The sequence below is a fragment of the Zalophus californianus genome, chromosome 17 (assembly GCF_009762305.2).
Source record: "Zalophus californianus isolate mZalCal1 chromosome 17, mZalCal1.pri.v2, whole genome shotgun sequence".
In the NCBI taxonomy this organism is placed as follows: domain Eukaryota; kingdom Metazoa; phylum Chordata; class Mammalia; order Carnivora; family Otariidae; genus Zalophus; species Zalophus californianus.
The window spans coordinates 51,495,440-51,509,048 of record NC_045611.1 but is presented as its reverse complement, the minus strand read 5'-3'; the positions used below and the strand labels follow the sequence as shown (position 1 = coordinate 51,509,048).

The 13,609-nt window shown below is 45.8% G+C and overlaps 1 protein-coding gene and 1 pseudogene across 3 annotated transcripts in view; both read right to left on the bottom strand.

The window, feature by feature from the left end:
• SAE1 (SUMO1 activating enzyme subunit 1) overlaps positions 1-13,609 on the bottom strand; it is a 76,952-nt gene that overhangs the window by 18,796 nt on the left and 44,547 nt on the right. The gene's annotated exons all lie outside the window — the stretch shown is intronic.
• LOC113936548 lies at positions 12,724-12,969 on the bottom strand (annotated as a pseudogene).

The following is a 13,609-nucleotide window of genomic DNA, read 5'->3' as shown; positions in this document are numbered from 1 at the left end:
CCAGATGGGCCCTGCCCTCTCCCAACTGGTCCATTAATTTTCAGTTGCTAGTTCAGCGGGTGAGAAGTGGAGGCAGAGGCTGTCCGAAACCTCGCCCATCGGTCTTCAGTGTGTAAGAGCAGCTTCACCTCAGAAAGAAGAAGACGGCACGAAAAGGCGGAGGACGAAGGCAGCCAGCAGCTGGCCCTGCTGTCTCTCTGGGCCCCTTGCCCGGTCCGGGTGCAGGCCGGCTGGCCGGGGGCCGGCAGGCTGGCACCGTCCAGATACCTCGCTGACCACATCTGAAGTCCTCGCAGGGCCTCTGGGAAGGGGGCCAGTCAGTCCGGCCACTTACTTGCAGCAAAGCAAACAGAAGCTATATTTTTCACTCTTTTTCAAATGTCAGCATTCCAGTCAGCAGGGGTCGTGGGGGACAGGGAGAAGCCCATGTCCTGGACAGGCAGCAGCCCCAGAACTGACCCTATCCCCTAACGAGCTCTTGCTTATTAAATTCTCCTCTTTGTTCTGCTTCTTACCCCTCCCAAAGAGCCAGTCAGCTACACACACGCACGCATACCTCCACCCCCACCACTGTTGACACTGCACTTCTGAAGAGCACCTCTTCACCAGTTTCCAGATTATAAAATTGTTCCATTAAGATCAAATATTGTCAGGGATGGAGAGCTACTCTGCCAAAAGATGACTCATCGCATAGTATCAAAACACTGCACAAAATTAGAGTTCCAAACTTGATTAACTTCATCTGAACCTTTTAATTAACTAGGTTGTTAAAGTCTAAGGGAATGACATTCATCGCTACAGATGATAGGCTAGTGTCTCTGCCCAAGTTCAGGACTTGCCCGTGTAATGGAAAAAGGCAAACTTCGAAAAAGGAGAAACCAAGCACCTTTTCATCTGTCAGAAGAAAAACAATGTACATGCGAATATACTACTATTCTGGGAAAAAAACAAAGAAATTAACACTCAAATTCAAATTTAAACTGAATCAGAGTATCAGATTCGTGTTGTAACAGAAATCTGGAAAGCAGCACTATTATTTATTTATTTACTTATTTTTTTAAGATTTTATTTTTACTTGTTTGATGAGAGAGAGACAGAGAGAGAGGGAACACAAGCAGGGGGAGTGGGAGAGGGAGAAGCAGACTTCCCACTGAGCAGGGAGCCCAATGTGGGGCTCGATCCCAGACCCTGGGATCACGACCTGAGCCGAAAGCAGATGCTTAACAACTGAGCCACCCAGGCGCCCCGGAATGCAGTACTATTAATCACTGTATTTCTCTCTACAAATTTATTACATTTAAATACTGGAATTATATTTAGCATAATCAGTAAAGCCACCCGAAAAAAAAAAATAGCACATTTATAGGTGAGAAAATGAAGTTAATGTTGCAAATTAGCCCCAAATCAATTGCTGTCCTCAACTGAGGGGGAAAAAAACAAATCTACACAAAAACCTATTCATATGCCTGACTGACACCTAAAGCTTCTCTGTACCTGACACCCTTCCTCCAATCTCTCTGGTTCTTTCTAACCTCCCACAGAACCATTCTCTCCAAGCTGTCATTATCTCTGAGAATGGCCTGGAACCTGGCTCGACTCTTGGCTCACATATACTTCCAAACAAAAAAAAAGGGTTTTCCTCCTACCCTATAGCCTTTTTTTTTTTTTTAAGATTGTATTTATTTGTTTATTTGACAAAGAGACAGAGGGAGTGCAAGTGCTCGAGTAGGGGGAGGGGCAACAGGAGAGGGAGAGAGTCTTTTTTTTTTTTTTTAAGGATTTTATTTATGTATTTGACAGAGAGAGACACAGCGAGAGAGGAAACACAAGCAGGGGGCGTGGGAGAGGGAGAGGCAGGCTTTCCGCGGAGCAGGGAACCCGATGCGGGGCTCAATCCCAGGACCCGTGGGGCTCGATCCCAGGACCCTCGGACCATGACCTGAGCCGAAGGCAGACGCTTAACCATCTGAGCCACCCAGGCGCCCGGAGAGGAAGAGAGTCTTAAGCAGACTCTGCACTGAGCAGGGCTCGGATCTCACAACCCTGAGATCATGACCTGACCCAAAATTAAGAGCCCAATGCTCAACATAACCAAGCCATCCAGGCACCCCCGCCCCACAAAGCCTATCTTTTAAGGCAAAACATGAGGTCTCATGTTTGGTCAATTGCTCTTTCCAATAAATACATACCAAGGATGGTAATAACTAGAATTATTGTGATGATTTCACAGTGTATACAAATATCGAATCATTATGTTGTAACCTGAAATATAGTGTTATAGGTCAAGTACATCTCAATAAAAACAAATATATAAATAAGTAATGAGCACCAATTTTGTGCCAGGCCCTGAGCTGGACAGGGGAAAGCAAAAACACACACACTGCCCTCTCAGAGCACTTAGGGAAGGTGACAAAATTACATACAGAATAACAAAAGGTGGGAACCAGCAAAGGTGCTCTGAGGGAGCATTACTGGATGGAATGGGGCGGTCTCACTGGGTGGAACCATCTCATCCCCACTGGCCACCAGGCCTGAACACTGACCCTGGGCACACTCTCACCCTTGGCACACTCTCACCCTTGGCACATCCATGTGCTGCTTCAAAGCCAAGGGAGCTTTGAAATTGGCAGGCAGCAGCAGTAAGGACCACAGCACTGGAGCCAAACTGCCTGGGCTGGATCCCAATTTTTCCACTTACTATATGACCTTGGGCCTGTGACAACATCCTTGAGCCTCCTCTGTAAAATGGGAATCATAAGAGCACTTCCCTTACGGGGTTTAAGGACTAAGTGAAGTAGTGTCCCCGCAAAGCAGCCCGGACAGCGCCAGGTGCAGCGAGTGCACCAGGTAAACGACAGAGCTCCAGAGCCGCTGCCCTTCCACAACCTCCATAAACCCAGTTTGCTCGCCCTCGGAGAAACTGACCTACTTCGTGTCGAAATCCCCACTTAACTGTTACCATCACTAACACAGCCACAAGTTCTGGAGGCCCCAGTGACTCGGCTCTGAGAAATCCTGATACTCTCTGCACACACACACACCCCCCCACCCTCTTTCCACCAATGCTCGGATCTCAGGGTGTGATCTTACAGTAATTTGTGTAAATTCACTGTACAAGGACGGGATTTGTCTCCTCTGCTGGATTTTTGTGCTCGTGGGACAGAAACCATATCTGCTTTTTTCACTATTCTCTACTTAATGCCTAGCACAGGGCATGCCCCATAGTGGGCACTGAGAAAATGTCCACTCGGGCAAACGACGGACACCAGTCACACATGAGGGGGCGGAGGGCTCATGACAACTGACACAGGATCCTCACCCACCCTTACCAGGCCTGCTCTTCTATTCAGAATATAGTTCTCAACATAACCAGGATGGATCTGTTCCTTACCATGTATTTACAAACATGGCAGATCTGGAAAGTCCAGCAAGAAACAAAAAGACATACACAGTGCACCAAGTGTGTCCTCAAGAGGGAAACGAGATGAAATCTGGCTTTCAAGGCCAGGGGTGCCTGGGTGGCTCAGTCGGTTAAGCATCTGCCTTCAGCGGCTCAGGTCATGATCCCAGGGTCCTGGGTTCGAGCCCTACATCGGGCTCCCTGCTCCGTGGAGAGCCTGCTTCTCCCTTTGCCTGCTGCTCCCCCTGCTTGTGTTCTCTCCCTCTTTCTCTCAGTCAAATAAATAAACAAAATCTTTAAAAAAAACAAAAAACAAAAAAATCAAGGCCGTATCTGAGGGCTAAAGGTGCAGAAAAGCCAGCCCCCAGGCATGAAGCTCCAAGGAGGGACAGAGCTGGATTCGGGAAGGCAGGAACGTTTCAGGCAAGTCACTGTGAGTTTGGCTCTTGCAGCCTCCTGCCTTTTGAGGTGCCTGGTCATCTGTTCAGCTCAGTTCCACATTACTTGCCCCTTCTTTTACTTCACTCTTTAACCACAGAAACTTACAAGTAGGTGTGTGCACATATTCATTCATTCATTTTTTCATCCACAAACATTTCCTGAGCACCTGCACTCCACCCTCACACCCCCTTGCTGAGCCTGTGCTGGGGACCCAGAAGCGATCCAGACAGCGCCAGGTCCTGCCATCCACAGAGGGCACACTCATAATTCCTGACTGTCACGACTGTCACCATGGCCACACAGTACTCTGATCTCACTCTCCAGAGAGCCTCACCACTGGAGTGGCTTCCCCTGAAGACTTGCTCTGAAATGCCCCTTCTGAGCTCCAAGTCCTGGCCACCCTTTCACCTCTCCAGTGAAACGTGGTGTGGGACCTCATCACATAACAGCTCAAAACAGAAAAAGAAAGCTGTCTCTTATTATTTACATCTCACCCTCTTCTGAAAAGAATTTGAAGCAGCCGCATGCAAGTTATTGGGGGGGTGGGGTGGGGAAGGGAGTGCTATTTCTCAGAAATGACCTGAAAACAAGATGCCGTTTTTTAACTACCAAATTAAAGGCCAAGATTACTCACCTAAGCAAGAAGGCAGAGGGAACTGCTCTGTCACTGAGCTCTGATGGGAGGGTAAATGCTCAGTAAACCATAAGAAAATGTGGTACAGAGGATCTTTACAAAGGGCCATGCCTTTTGGCCAGTGACTGAATTATGTATAAATGGTCACTGCCGTGTTATTTATACGACAGAAAATCTGGAAATAGTATCAGATGGTAGGATGGTTACATAAAACATATGGACAGGTTGGAATATTATTCATCTATTAAAATTATGTTTAAGCAGGTTTTAGTCAGGGGCGCCTGGGTGGCTCAGTTGGTTGGGCATCCGACTCTTGGTTTCAGCTCAGGTCACACACAATCTCATGGGTTGTGGGATTGAGCCCCATGTCAGGCTCCTCACTTGGCAGGGCGTCTGCTTGAAAGAGTCTCCCTCTGCGCCCCTCCCAAAAGATAAATAAATCTTAAAAAAACAAAAAACAAAACAAAAACCACCCTAATTTAGGTTAAAAAAAAAAAAAATCCTACAGGGGCACCTGGCCGGCTGAGTCAATGGAGTGTGCGACTCCTGATCTCGGGGTCGTGAGTTCAAGCCCCACATTGGGTGTGGAGATTACTTAAAAATAAAACCTTAAAAAAATTCTTTAATATCCTATATTCAGAATACACTCCGCTATGTAAAAACAAAACAGAAGGAGGTAAGGTACAACTGTTCCCACCCCATTCTAGAAGTGGGAAACTGAGTCTTGGGACAGAGAGGCTCAGTGTCACAATGGACTCAAAGGTCATCACATTCATAATCTCAATGCTATACCCCCCCTCCCTAGGAGCAGAGACAAGATAGGAGACACGCTAGTTCACAAAATAAAAATCACTTCAAATGGATTTGGCTCCCCACCCCAGAGCCCACCAGTTTAGAATAATGCCAACCACTCAGTCAGACTCTTGTCCAGCCAAATACCTGATTCTCCTCTAAAAAATGTCAAGTGATTCCTAAGCTTGACTCTCACCTTTGAAGTAGAACATTTTGCCTAGTATGCAAAGACTGTATGTAACTTACAAAAAGAAGATGTCAAGGAAATTCTAAAACGCAGGGACAATTATGTAGAGGGCAAGCAGAGAGATCCACAGCCCCCTGCCGCAGGGCCCCTTCTCTCTCAGCGTTGCCAACCGCACCCTCTACTCACAGAGCGGTTCTGACAGAGCCCTCTGCATTCACACTCACCCTGCCTGGTCACAAGCAGCAGGGAGACAGGGGCTTTTCTCTAGCCCAGCACTTGAGTGGCACATGACCTTGACTCTGGGCATCTGCTGCTCTCTGCCAACGGCTCTCACCGAGGGAAGATGGCACAGGACATTCCCGTGACTGTGGTCTGACAGTAGGAGAAAAGATGGGAGGCGCTGAACAAGAACTGCAGCTGGGCTGGGGGCCCAAGAGCAGCTCAAACACAGGCTAATGCCGGGGGTGGGGAAGACATAGGGCTGCAAAGCAAACAACCAGGCAGGTCTCGTTGACAATGCTGCCCATTATTACAGTCTGCTCTCAGGGGCCTCAGGTTCCCATCTGCCAAAGTGGGATAAGGAAATGTCACAGGGCTCTTGTGAAATTCAGATTTGTAAAATGGACATAATGCCATTAATTGGTGATGCTAATATAGTCAAACTTTGAACAACAGAGGTTTAGAGGCACTGACCCCCCGTGAACTCGACAATCCACATATAACTTTGATTCTCCAAAAACTTCACTACTAATAGCCTACTGCTAACCGGAAACCTTAGTGGTAACAGAAACAGTTGGTTAACAAATATTCGTGTTCTATCTATTACATACTGTATTCTTAAAATAAAGTAAGGTAGAGAAAAGGAAATGTTATTAACAAAATCACAGGGAAGAAAAAATACATTTTACAGTACTGTACTGTATTTATAAAAAAAAAAAAAATTCGTAAGTGGACCTGCACATTTCAAATCTGTGTTGTACAAGGCTCTGCTGTAATTGAAATCTGACTGCGTTGGGCAACACTTAAGACACTTACTAGGTTTGGTGACCCTGGACAAATGACAGCCTGTCCAACAGTCAATATCCTAAGATGACAATGGACGATCATAATAAGATCTGCTCTCACGAGGGCGCTATGAAGATTTAATGGGATTGTGACACATGTAAAGCTCTTAATCAAAAATGATGAAGGCACAACAGGGGCCGGGCCTTTGTTTAATCCCTGTTGTCCGATGAGGCGGATTTAGGGTTATGCCCATTTGTCAGACTGAAGAGTGGAGCAGTGCCTCACCAGGATGGGTTTTCTCGCCAGACTATGCGCTGACAGCTGTGAGGCACTAGACCGTACTTACGGGTCACCTCTGCCCTTCCCCTCACCTCTCTTCTCTCACATGGCACTGCCTTCCTTTCTGAATGACTGCGGTCTGCGTTCTCTACCACTGATAAGGCAGTGGCACCTAAAAAACCCAAACAGAACAACAACCACCAAAAAACCACTGCTTTTTTTCTTTCGCCCTTCCTACAAATTATTTTTAAACATCTGTGGTCATGACAGCAGTGAATCAACAAGTACTTGACTGCCACCCCCTTATCGGAACCCACTTCCCTGTGGCCGTCTCCTCCTCAGTGGTCCTTGTCACTGCTGGACACCAAAACACCCAGTGGGGAATGCCAGGCCCGAATGGGAATGGCTGCCCTTGACCTGGTCTGCAAAGGTCACAAGTTCTAAAATAAGAAGTTCCCTCTGAACAGAACTCATCACCAAATCAAGCTGAGGCCTAGAGACAAAGACAATTTACAAATCATAAAAACAGGGAGGTAAGTAGGGAGTGTGGTGGCGTCAGGGAGAATTGGAGGAGGAGGCATCAAAGAAACAAAGTTTTCTAGAGTCTACAACAGGAAAAAAAATATTACAAAGCACCCACCATCAAGACACCTTGCAAAAGAATCCACGCGGAGAGGATGAAACATGAGGTGTAAAATACTAGAAAGTTCGGGTGCCTGGGTGGCTCAGTTAGTTAAGCGACTGCTTTCAGCTCAGGTCATGATCCTGGAGTCCCGGGATCGAGTCCCGCATCAGGCTCCCTGCTCAGCAGGGAGTCTGCTTCTCCCTCTGACCCTCCCCCCTCTCATGTGCTCTCTGTCTCTCATTCTCGCTCTCTCAAAAAAATAAATAAAAATCTTTAAAAAATAAAAAGATAAAAAGATAAATAAAATAAAATACTAGAAAGTTCTAGGAGTGCCTGGTTGGCTCGTTTAGGAGCATGAGACTCTTGATCTCAGGGTTGCAGGTTCAAGCCCCAGATTGGGTGTAGAGGTTACTAAAAAAAAATAAGTAAACCTAAAAAAAGAAAGTTCTAGAAGAATATATAAGAAATGGCTGTTTCCTCTGAAGTTATCTGTACATTTTACTAATCTGTCTCACTTTTACAATTTAAAAAAGGACAAAACAGAACTACTTTGAAGGTTCGCATATATATGATCATCCTAAGTATAAAGTTCTCAAAATCTCCATTTCTACAGAGGCCACGAAGTGAAGGGACTTGCTTAAGGTCAAGAAATATATGCAGAGCTGGGACCTAAACTTCTTCTTTCCAGATCCAACTCTGGAGACTTCAAGGTATTGGTGACTGAGAAGATTCTACAGGCAGGAGAAAGGAGATGTGAACCCCAAACTTGTCTGGCTAGATTTACAAACCAAGGACAATCAGTCACTTTAGAAAAGAGCCTAATCCCCCAGTGAAGGGCCCTGACCTCTCCAGCTCCTAGCAGAGACAGGAGCTGCTGGTTGTTAACAAGCCCTTGCTCCCTGGACATGAGAGTTAAAGGCATGGAAATACTTCTCCATCCTTTAGATGCTTATGGCACAGTCCTACAGCTACGTCTGGGTCTTACAGGTACTTCCAGTCTTGTGCCACAGTGGAGAAAAGGACTCAGGCAAATTAGCACCATCTAAGCAGCTTTACATGAGCCTAAAATAAACTAATGAAGCCACAGGTTAAGAATTAGCAAAATTCTGGGGTGCGTGGGTGGCTCAGTTGGTTAAGCATTTGCCTGCCCTTGGCTCAGGTCATGATCCCAGCATCCTGGTATCAGCCCGCATCAGGCTCCCTCCCTGCTCAGTGGGGAGTCTGCTTCTCCCTCTGCCTCTGCCCACCCCCCACTCATGCTCTCTAATAAATAAAATCTTAAAAAACAAAACAAAAAGGAATTAGCAAAACTCTCCAAACGTAGGACAGGTAGCCTCAGCAATCGACCCACATTGACGAAGCCCGTTCTGCATCAGGCCTCTGCTGGACAGTCAAGAGACGAGGGAGCCCACAAGATAGCCCTCGAGTCAGCTCTGTTGTCCGGGGGTGGCATGGGGATTACAGAGGAAGGAAACCCAACTCAGATAAGGGGAGTTAGGTTCTTGGAGGTAGCACTGGAGCTGAGCAATGAGGGTTAAGTGGGAAGGGCTGAAGCAGGATATTCCAGGCAGAAGAAATGGAAATGGTTATAGAAATGAAGGGGGTGACAGCAAGTAGTAGTTCAGTAAGAGTGTAGGGTTCAAGGATGGCAGAAGGGAATGGAAAGGAGAAAAGAGGTCAGCGGGTCCCAGGTCTAGAATGCTAAGCCGCAAAGTTTAAATTGTATCCTGATGGCAAAAAAGATTCATGGAAGGGTTTCAGTTTTTAGAAAGATCAATCTGGTGACTAAAAATGGATCAGAAGGAGGAGCTCTAAAGGCAGAGGCTGGTAAAAGGACCACAGCACTGAGGAAGGCTGCCGGTGAGAGGCAGTCCTATGGGAGAACTCGTGGTCATGTGAGTAGGAGGGAGGGAGATCAGGTCTCCAGTGAACTCGGGTCCCAGAGAGCACCACACAGAGGGCCGGGCTGGGGCTCTAGGTGAAAGGAGCTGCCAATCACGCATATGAACTTCACGAATGCTTTGCAGAAGAGAAAAAGGCAAATAGGCTGGAACAAAGTTAACAGCTTAATTTGGAGCACTGGCTTCCAACAGATTCATTCTGGCTCTGGGTAAACACAGGCAGCATATTAGGACACCTCATCTTTAATCCACCCCACAACCAATGAGGCTCAGCAGTGGGAAGTGAGTTACAACAGGCCTCTATCTATGCCCTCTGCCCCCCCTAGTACCTGCCTCCAAGCCACCATTTGTATTTTTAGTAAGTTCCTGCCCAGCTCCAGACAGAAGGTGTGACTTGTTTACATGCAAATACACCCCCTACAGTCTGCCTACCACTACTGCCTGACAGAGGAAATTCTTTTTTGCAGAGCAAAACCCCATAGTGGAGGCCACGGAGACTTGCTCATCATCTCCTACCTAATTCATCAAGGCTTTGCTGTTCTGGTGATGTGCGGTATTTCTCCCACAGCAAGGGTCTCTAGGCAACACTTGAAAATCTAGGGAACCTATACAGCTCTTTTCCAGAGGAACTGTACATACAGAATACCAGCTTCAGACCTCCCCGCCATCTGAAGAGATGACGAGGATGTGCTGTTAAAATCTGCCATTCTCGGGGCGCCTGGGTGGCTCAGTCGTTAAGTGTCTGTCTTTGGCTCAGGTCATGATCCCAGGACCATCCTGGCCGTGTCAGGCTCCCTGCTCAGTGGGAGATCTGCTTCTCCCTCTCCCACTCCCCCTGCTTGTATTGCCTGTCAAATAAATAAATAAAATCTTAAAAAAAAATATGGCACTCTATGGACCCCACACAGATCATCAATAAGCCCTTTGCAAGTATTATTCATCAGCTATCAAATATCAGCATTTTTCCAGGTGCTGAGAATCGGTTCATTTGGAGACTGTTTTTGTTTTTTGTTATTTTCAAGTTTTTTTTTTTTTAAGATTTTATTTATATATTTATTTGAGCGCGGGAGCAAGAGTGGAGGTAGGGGCAAAGGGAGAGAGGGAGAGGGAGAGAGAGCGAGAAAGAGAGAGAGAAAAGGTGAGGCAGACTCCCTGCTGAGCAAGGAACCCCACACAGGGCTTGATAACAGGACATGGAGATGACCTGAGCCAAAAAGTCAGACGTTTAACCAAGTAAGCCACCCAGGTGCCCTTATTTTTAACTTTTTTTTTTAAAACATTATTTTTTTAAAGATTTTATTTATTCATTTGAGACACAGAGACAGAGAGAGAGAGAGAGAAAGCATGAGCAGGGAGAGAGGCGGAGGGAAAGGAAGAAGCAGGCTCCCCATTGAGCCAGGAGCCCGGTTGTGGGGCTCGATCCCAGGACCCTGGGATCATGACCCGAGCCGAAGGCAGATGCTCAACCATCTGAGCCACCCAGGCGCCCCTATTTTTAACTTTTGAAGTAATTTTAGACATACAGAAAAACTGTACACAGAATTCCTGTATAACTTCATCTAGATTTCCCAAATGTTAACATTCTACCACATTTATCATTATTTCTCTGTATCTACACATATTCATTTTTTCCTGAATGATACAGCATTTGCTCCTAAATACTTCAGGGTGTATTTCCTAAAAACAAGAATATTCTCTTACATAACCACAAAACAATTATGCAAACCATGAAATTAACATTGATAGACTATATCTAATCTACAGACCTTTTTCAAATTTTATCAACTGTCCCACTAATGTCCTCGAAAGCAAAAGAAAAGTCTTCCCCTACTCTCGGATCCAATCCAGAATTCTCCACTCCACTTAGTTATCGTGTCTCTTAATTCTCCTTTAATCTGGAACAAGAGTTCCTCAGTTCTTTGTGACACTTTGAAGAGTACAAGTCATTTACTTCACAGAATATTCTTCTATTCGAGTTGGTCTGATGTTTCCTCGTAATTAGACTCACATTACCCATTTTGGACAGGAAATCCAGAGTGGTGGTGTGTCCTTCTCAGTGCATCCTCTCGGGACGCATGAGCTCTTTTTGTCCCATTCCCAGAATATCAACTTTGATCTCTCGGTTGAGGTACAATCTGCCAGGGTTCTCTAAAGTCTCTCTCTGTAATTAGTTAAAAAAGTAACTTGGGAAGAGACATCTCTTCTACTTCACAGCAAACCTTCCCATTAGGTTTAGCATCCACCAAGGATTTTTTTTTTTTAAGATTTTATTTATTTATTTGACAGAGAGAGACACAGCAAGAGAGGGAACACAAGCAGGGGGAGTGGGAGAGGGAGAAGCAGGCTTCCTGCAGAGCAGGGAGCCCGATGTGGGGCTCGATCCCAGGATGCTGGGATCATGACCTGAGCCAAAGGCAGACACAACGACTGAGCCACCCAGGCGCCCCTCCATCAAGGATTCTTGACTGAAACAACTTTTACTGCTATGGTGATGGTCATATACAGATTTTTTTTTTTTTTAAGATTTTATTTATTTGACAGAGAAAGACACAGCAAGAGCGGGAACACAAGCAGGGGGAGTGGGAGAGGGAGAAGCAGGCTTCCCGCCGAGCAGGGAGCCCAATGCGGGGCTCGATCCCAGGACCCTGGGATCATGACCTGAGCCAAAGGCAAACGCTTAACGACTGAGCCACCCAGGCGCCCCTATACAGATTTTTTTATCTTCATTGCTCCTGCTTTATTCGTTTATGAAAAAAAAAATTTCGTCTCTCCCCCATTTATTCGTTTATCTATCAGTATAGACTCATGGGTTCTTTTATTCATTCAATGGGTTATAATCTATTATTTACTTGATCCTCCAACTGTCCCAGATTTCACCAGGAGGAGCCCCTTCAAGTTGGCTCCTGTGTCCTTCTGACATGAGCCATAGTTCTTTTTTTTTTCTCCACAGAAAGCAGAAAAATAATTTATTCCAGTAGATGGCAGAAATAAGAAAGTCATCCTGAAAATATACTTTGGTGCAATTCTGTTGGGACAGACAGTCCCTCTGAACATGCTCTCCTGACTGCCCCACTGGATTCTGTCTTGTGACAGTTAAACACATTGCTGATTCCCATGTTGTGACCTGGCAGGTATCTTCAAATTCACAGGTTCCAAGGAGCGAGCAATGTATTTCTCAGAAGAATAGCACCTTCTATCTCAGAAGAGTGCCTAAACACTTTATAGAGTCAGCACAGTTTAGGTTAAGTAGGCACATAATTCATCAAAATGTAAAAAAGGTTGACAGGAAAAAATAACTGCATTGTAGAATAAGATATTCAAATGCGGTGTGAATATTTAAGGCAGCTGATGGCCAAAAGAGGCGAGTCAAAGGTGGTCTGGGTTTGGCGTTGATTTTGCATCTAGAGGAATTCTCCCTGTGACCTCAATGATGGAGCCCTGGAGAGCAGGTCTTCCTCCTTAAGGCCAATGATACTTGAGGTACCAGATGGTTTCTTTTTTCAACTGTGGTCCGAAGAGAGGGTTGAGTTGGGCCAGAATTACAATCAGCCAAAAGAGATAGCAGCAGACTGAACAGGTTACCAACATGGTGATGATAACGGCCCGTTTGGGACCCTTAGGGATGAACCAGGGCACACAGAAGCTGACAAAGCCCTAGAACACGCTCATTATGAGGAGAGGCACCATAAGGCCGTTATATGCCATGGTTGCCGCCGAAGCTACCAGCCCCTGCCCAGCCGCCTCACTTTGGTCCGACCCCATGACCCATCATTCTTTGAGCACATCCTTACTTTCTGGCATAGCAGGATGCTCCAAGCTCACCTGTGATGTTCCTTCCCAAGCCCCAGAATCAGCCATTTCTCCAAGACAGCCTGGTTCTTAGGACATTAACAAGCAGGATCTGGGCATGAAGTGTATTCATGGCTTGCTACCAGAGTGTCCTTGCTTCTAAGCCCTCTCAACAAACAGAACTAGGAAATACACATGCATAAATGTGAAGACACACACATACACACATCTATTTCTGTATCTACGCAGAAAAACCCTGAGTTCATCTGGTGACTCCAATTCCCATCTGATCTCACAGAGTTCCTTCTAGCCTTTCCCACCTTCCATACTTACAGGAACTCCCTTTTCTGGTAATAAAAAAAAAATGTGATTCTCATTATCCAAAATATATTTACCTATCTGCTCAATTCTAGAACAAACAGTAACTAGTTTCAGAATTGCTAACCCATACACCACTGTGAAAAACAAACCTACTAATTAGAGTTCAGTATTTGTTTATAGTTCTTTTTTCTTTAGTCTGAGGGTATATATTCAAAAGCTACATGGGTTAGTTCCT